The sequence below is a fragment of the Mus musculus genome, chromosome 6 (genome assembly GCF_000001635.26).
Source record: "Mus musculus strain C57BL/6J chromosome 6, GRCm38.p6 C57BL/6J".
Classification (NCBI taxonomy): Eukaryota; Metazoa; Chordata; class Mammalia; order Rodentia; family Muridae; genus Mus; species Mus musculus.
The window spans coordinates 54,973,934-54,981,498 of record NC_000072.6 but is presented as its reverse complement, the minus strand read 5'-3'; the positions used below and the strand labels follow the sequence as shown (position 1 = coordinate 54,981,498).

General features: G+C 47.7%; 1 non-coding gene across 1 annotated transcript; it reads right to left on the bottom strand.

Moving 5' to 3' along the window:
* Positions 1-6,719: 6,719 nt before the first annotated feature.
* On the bottom strand, positions 6,720-6,848 carry Gm24230. The gene has a single exon (XR_003956602.1). It is a non-coding gene; the product is annotated as a small nucleolar RNA SNORA17 (small nucleolar RNA).
* Positions 6,849-7,565: the final 717 nt, after the last annotated feature.

The window sequence follows — 7,565 nt, the reverse complement described above, 5'->3', positions numbered from 1 at the left end:
TACCTAAGTGTTGGGAGCCATGACAAAGGGGAGGGGCTGTTCTACAGATGTCATGATGGTGTAGTATTTACAAATCTGTCAAGCCACTACAGGGTGAATAGAAAACAAAAAAGCAGCTACACATCCATTCACAATTAAAGCACTTAGAAAATTAGGAAAAGGGGACTAACAATTTAACAGTTTATAAAAATCATAGTTGGTGACATTACACTTCAACTACCAAATGCTTTACCCCTAAAGATGCATGCTCTCCCATTCAACATGGTGAGATGGTACAACCTGTTCTCTAAAGTAGAAGAGAGAGGAGCACAAAGAGTAAACTGGGCGTGAGAAGGCTCTGCAGGTAAAGACACTTGCTGCCAAGCCGGGAGACCTGAGCTTGAGACCCAGACCCACATGGTGGAAGGAGAGAACCGACCCTTCAGGTTGTCCTCTGACTTCTTGCCAACAGCCCCCCACCACCTCCCTTTACTCTTGCTCCCTCAATCTCCCTATGTAATAATTAAAAAAACAGTAAGTTGAACCATCCCCACTTATCCATGGTTGACAGAATTGTCCTCAGAGAGAGTAACAAGAAATTTTTTTAATCTCTAAGTCCAACAGGGCCACGGGATACAAAGTAATATACGTATACGAAAAGCCCACCATGTTCCTGTACACTTGAGAGGAACACATGGGCAATGGAAGTAAAGATACAATGCCACCTGGAGCTGGAGCTCAGAAGGACACAGCCACAGAAGACCAGGAGTATGAGATATCAGAATATCAGCAATAGCTTCAGGATTGAAGCATGCACAAAGAAAAGCGGGGAATGAAGAGGTCAGCTCAGGGCATTTGGAAAATTCCACCAGATCCCAGAACATAAAGACCCCTCCCTTCCTGGATTACATTCCTCAGGAAAACCACAGAGCAGACCAACCATTAGCCACCTACAGACAAGGGAAGTCCTTGCCACCTCATCCCCTAAGGACCAGTTTAAAAGTCGTACTGTTCTGCCAATCACACTGTGCCTAGTGGCTGTTGCTCTATTCTACCCCTGAAAACTGTATAAAAACTGGCCAAATGGGCGCCTGGGGTTGCCGCCTCTCCTTTAGGTGCAGGATAACCCCAGCATGCTGAAACAATAAATTCCTCTTGCTTTTGCATTGGAAAAAGAAAAAGAAAAAAGCAAAAAAAAAAAAAAAAAAAACAAAAAAAAACAAAAAAAAAAAACACAGCCTACCTTGCCTGTGTGTGGCCCTGCATTTCAGTCCCAGTACAGCAAAAGTTCATCTCAGCACTCGGGAGGCAGAGGCAGGCGGATTTCTGAGTTCAAGGCTAGTCTGGTCTACAAAGTGAGTTCCGGGACAGCCAGGGCTATACAGAGAAACCCTGTCTCGAAAAACAAAACAAACAAACAAACAAAACAACAACAACAACAAAAAGTTACAGAAAAAGAGTTTAAGAGCTCTTCCAGGGGATTTGGGGTCTGTTCCTAAATCCTCAGGTCCTAATGTTCTCTACTGGCTTGCACAGGTAGCAGATATGTGTGCAATACACACACACACATACACACACACATATATGTATGTATATATATATATATATATATATATATATATATACATATATATATATATATGCAGACAAAACACTCATACACATAAACTAAAAACAACAACAACTAAGAAAATACCACTTGCAGGGCTGTAGCTATATTTTTATGAAATAGCCATTTTAAGTGGACAGTTGGCATTTTATACAGTGTTATAACCACCTCCAGTTCCAAAGCATTTATGTCACCTCCCAAGTGAAACCAGGTACAAAAGTCTTGCCCACTCTCCCACCCTTGTGAAACTCCATTCTGTCCCTGTCTATGGGGATGGGAGTGGTATCAGACAGGCGCCTGTTTGTATCAACCCTCTAGTGAGGTGTCCTGGAGCTTCAGCCTCCCTGTAGTAGGCACCTGAACTCCACATCTGTTTTGTGAATAGCATGAGCTGTGTTCATGCGCCACACTTGTTTAGCCTTCATCCCATCATGGGCACTTGGACGGTTCTCGTTTCCAACTACGACAGATACTTCTTCCACGAACATTTATGCACACATATTTTTGAGTCCTACTTTTCAATTATTTTGGATTTATACCTAGGAGCAGGATAATGGCTCATATAGTAATTCTATATATTTAACTTAAGTAACACAACAATTTCCCACTTGGGCTGGAACATTGTAATTCTGTAATTCATGTACACAATTGGTTAAAAAAAAAAGGAAAGAAAATACTAGCTATGCATAATGGTATGTGCCTATATTTATTGCACTTGGGAGGTGGGAGGGGAAAGATTGTGCATTCAAGGCCACTGTGGACCACACAATGAAATTCTATCTCAAAATAATAGCCAAAAAAGAAATGGATAACCATGGAAATGCTTAAGTGTAACTCTTGGAAAGCTATGAACAGCATATGTAGTGAAAACACAGTAGTATGAACAGTGTGTGTACTGAACAAAGAAATCAAGGTGGGCATAAAAGGATGGAAGACAAATGGTAACAGTCAAGTGTTGAAAGATCCAAAGATAATGTTCATGGGGATGATCCATGGTAAAATTGTCTGCTCTCCCCTGACCCAGAACAGACTCAACAAATCTGCTGTCAAAATTGTAACATGATTCATTTTTCTAAAACTGACAAAGTGAAATAGGTAAGGGGATTTTTAAAAATGGCAATAAAATGGGCACTCGATGTAGTTGCTGGTGAAGGACTGAATACATAGAGCGATGGAGCAGGATGAGTGCACAGAGCAATGGAGCAGGATGAGTACACAGAATGATGAAGCAGGATGAGGACACAGAGCGATGGAGCAGGGTGAGTACATAGAGCTATGGAGCAGGGTGAGTACACAGAGCGATGGAGCAGGGTGAGTACATAGAGCTATGGAGCAGGATGAGTACACAGAATGATGAAGCAGGATGAGTACACAGAGCGATGGAGCAGAGTGAGTACACAGAGCGATGGAGCAGGGTGAGTACACAGAGCGATGGAGCAGGGTGAGTACATAGAGCGATGGAGCAGGATGAGTACACAGAATGATGAAGCAGGATGAGTACACAGAGCGATGGAGCAGAGTGAGTACACAGAGCGATGGAGCAGGGTGAGTACACAGAGCGATGGAGCAGGGTGAGTACACAGAGCGATGGAGCAGGATGAGTACACAGAATGATGAAGCAGGATGAGTACACAGAGCGATGGAGCAGAGTGAGTACACAGAGCGATGGAGCAGGATGAGTACACAGAGCGATGGAGCAGAGTGAGTACACAGAGCGATGGAGCAGGATGAGTACACAGAGCGATGGAGCAGGATGAGTACACAGAGCGATGGAGCAGAGTGAGTACACAGAGCGATGGAGCAGGATGAGTACACAGAGCGATGGAGCAGAGTGAGTACACAGAGCGATGGAGCAGGGTGAGTACACAGAGCGATGGAGCAGGATGAGTACACAGAGCGATGGAGCAGGATGAGTACACAGAATGATGAAGCAGGATGAGGACACAGAGTGATGGAGCAGGGTGAGTACATAGAGCTATGGAGCAGGATGAGTACACAGAGCGATGGAGCAGGATGAGTACACAGATCGATGGAGCAGGGTGAGTACACAGAGCGATGGAGCAGAGTGAGTACACAGAGCGATGGAGCAGGATGAGTACACAGAGCGATGGAGCAGGATGAGTACACAGAGCGATGGAGCAGAGTGAGTACACAGAGCGATGGAGCAGGATGAGTACACAGAGCGATGGAGCAGAGTGAGTACACAGAGCGATGGAGCAGGATGAGTACACAGAGCGATGGAGCAGGATGAGTACACAGAGCGATGGAGCAGAGTGAGTACACAGAGCGATGGAGCAGGATGAGTACACAGAGCGATGGAGCAGAGTGAGTACACAGAGCGATGGAGCAGGATGAGTACACAGAGCGATGGAGCAGGATGAGTACACAGAATGATGAAGCAGGATGAGGACACAGAGTGATGGAGCAGGGTGAGTACATAGAGCTATGGAGCAGGATGAGTACACAGAATGATGAAGCAGGATGAGTACACAGATCGATGGAGCAGGGTGAGTACACAGAGCGATGGAGCAGAGTGAGTACACAGAGCGATGGAGCAGGGTGAGTACACAGAGCGATGGAGCAGGATGAGTACACAGAATGATGAAGCAGGATGAGTACACAGAGCGATGGAGCAGGATGAGTACACAGATCGATGGAGCAGGGTGAGTACACAGAGCAATGGAGCAGGTTGAGTACACAGAATGATGAAGCAGGATGAGTACACAGAGTGATGGAGCAGGATGAGTACACAGAATGATGAAGCAGGATGAGTACACAGAGCGATGGAGCAGAGTGAGTACACAGAGCGATGGAGCAGAGTGAGTACACAGAGCGATGGAGCAGAGTGAGTACACAGAGCGATGGAGCAGGATGAGTACACAGAGCGATGGAGCAGGATGAGGACACAGAGCGATGGAGCAGGATGAGTACACAGAATGATGAAGCAGGATGAGTACACAGAGTGATGGAGCAGGGTGAGTACACAGAGCGATGGAGCAGGATGAGTACACAGAGCGATGGAGCAGGGTGAGTACACAGAGCGATGGAGCAGGATGAGTACACAGAGCGATGGAGCAGGATGAGTACACAGAATGATGAAGCAGGATGAGGACACAGAGTGATGGAGCAGGGTGAGTACATAGAGCGATGGAGCAGGATGAGTACACAGAATGATGAAGCAGGATGAGTACACAGAGTGATGGAGCAGGGTGAGTACACAGAGCGATGGGGGAGATCAGAGAACCCAGGGAAGGACCCACAAGAATACACCAAACTGACTTCTGGCCAAAGTAACTTAATGGGAGAACCTTTGTAGCAAACAATCCTGAATCATAAATGGCACACTGTATAAGAAGAGGGAGGATTTTAGATTCTAAGAGTAAATGTCGGCTATAACCTAACCAGCCACGGTGGCATAGAACTTGGGGAGGACCACAAGTATGAGGCCAATCTGGGCTATATAACAAGACCCTGTTCAGGAAAGCAAACAAACAATAGAATCCCAAACCTGTAAAATTACTAGAAAAAAAGATGTAACTGCCAATTTTTAAACTTTTTATTGTTTCTTTGTGAATTTCACATCCATGGACCCCAAACCCACTCATCTCCCTCTCTCCTAATACCTGCCCTCCACCGTTGCAACTTTCCCCCAAGAGAGGAAAAAAAAATCTCACTCTGGAAGCTTTAGTGTGTCACAGTGTGTCACAGTAAACCCTTTTGTCCACACTTCTTTGCTTTCAAATGGACTCATGAGTCCTTGGTCTGCTTTGAGGCCTCTGGCTTCTTCTACACCATCAATACTGGAACCTCACTGAGATTCCTCTTGGATACCTTGCCCTGTGTCATGGAGATCGTGTAGTTTTGGATCTGTAGGACCAGCCCCTTTATGGATTCCGCAGTTCTTCAATGGGATAGATTTTGGGGTGTGCCAATTCAAAGCTCTGGATCTGGGCCTGAGAGGTAGATGAGCTGGTCAGCCCTCCAGTTCTGCACCCACACCACTGGAGTGAGCTCCTCTGCCTCGCCTTGGATGGGCCACCCAATGCTGTCACAAGCAAGGGGCTGAGCCAGCTCTCCTGCTCTCATGCCCTCTTGGCTGGCTCAACCACACTCACACCATCAGGGCCAGCTCTCTTGTGCTGCCAAGGCAGGGTGCAGGGCCCACTTTCCCAAGGGCTGTAGCAGGGGAGGGATGAGGCCAATTCTCCCACTCTCATAACCCAGGGGCCAGCACCCCTGCTTGACATAGGTGGCAAGGGGTGAGAGTGGGGGAAGGCATCTCTCCCTGGTCCTTGTCACCATGTGGCAGACAAATTACCAACCAGCTCTCTCACATTCACACCCTCTGGGCCCACTCACCCACCCATAATTCCCTAATCCAGGGTTGGCTCTACTGTGCTTCTTGGGCAATGTGACGAGTTGTGACGGTGGGGGCAATGTCGAAGCTCTTCTAAGTGCTGGCTAGGGGAGGGGTCAGCTCTCCTAATCTCACCCCCACCCCCACCAACTCTCCCATTATGCTCAAGCAAGGGGTGGGGCCTTTGGTGGTAACATACCCTCTGCTGCTGCAGAGCCATGGATCCAGACATGGCCTCCAGTGGCATCACCAGCCAGGACCTCACCATGGTCCCAGGTCCCAGGTCCCAGGTCCCAGGTCCCAGGTCCCAGGTCCCAGGTCCTAGCTACTCACATCAGGTTGTTCCTCACTACCCTCCAGTCTCCAGTTCTGCCTCTCTTCATTGTGCACACATCCTTCTGCTTCTCTTTCTCTTCCGTTTCTCCACCACTTACGTGCTCTTCTTGGTGGTGTCCAGGGTCTCTGTGTGTCTGGGGTCATCTCAGCAGTGGTCTCAGGAGTGCTATGTCCTGCCTGTGCATTATGATACTAGGCATGGGTTGTCTCAGGCATGGTCTGCCCCTCTCCCCTCCAGGCCTGCTTGGTGCCCGACTGGTGGCCATCTTGGACTTGCTCTTTGCCCAGGCCGGACCACATGTCTCCATAGGAGGGTTGTTTATCTGGTGCCCACAGTTCCAGGGTCCCACGCAGAGTTCGTCCAGTCTTTGGCTCACTCCTCACCCTAGGACCCATCTGGGCCTTTGCAACACTAGACTGGTGGTCATCTCAGGCTCACGTGTTAGGCTAGTAATCCTTCAGTTCACAGATCAGAACACTGAGCATAGACATAGCCTCTCTCTTCTCTGCCACCTACTGACTCCCATGTGACACAGCAGCCACACCAGCAGTGCCTCTAGGGGCAGGGTAGCTGCCAATTTTTAAAATCTAGGAATTGGCAGAGTTCAAACTCAACTCCAAATGTATGACCCATCGAAGTAAAATGAGTAAGCTGGACTTCATAAAATGAAAGGGCAGGCAGGGGGCTCAGGCATATAGCTTGGTTGCTAACCGTCCTTGCCTGGCATGCCCTGAGTTTGGTTCATGGTGTCTGCCCATGCTGGCATAGGTTTTCAATCCCAGCTCTTGGAAGGAGATGCTTAAGGTCATCTTTGGCAATATAGTGAGTTTTAGGACAGCTGAAAGCCTGTCAGAGAGAGAGGGAGAGGGAGAGGGAGAGGGAGAGGGAGAGGGAGAGAGAGAGGGAGAGGGAGAGGGAGAGGGAGAGGGAGAGGGAGAGGGAGAAAAAGAGAAGCAGGGAAAGAAGAAGAAAGAAAAGGCAAATAATTGGAGAAAATATTTACAAGCCACACTCTCAACACACAACATTTAGGTGAATGAACAAGAGACACACAGACATTTTTTCCTCAAGAGAAGATACAGGTGGCATGTAGACAAACGTGAAAAGTCCACGTCATCAGCAAGCTAAAACCACAGCAGTGTCTCACGAGGGCAATACAACTATCCAAATGGCCAAGATGGAATGGGACAGCACCAGAAGCTGGTGATATGCTATGAAGCAGTCACTTAGCTGGTCAACGGTGGAAATGCTAAATGGTTTAGCTATTTCAGAAGATAGATGAA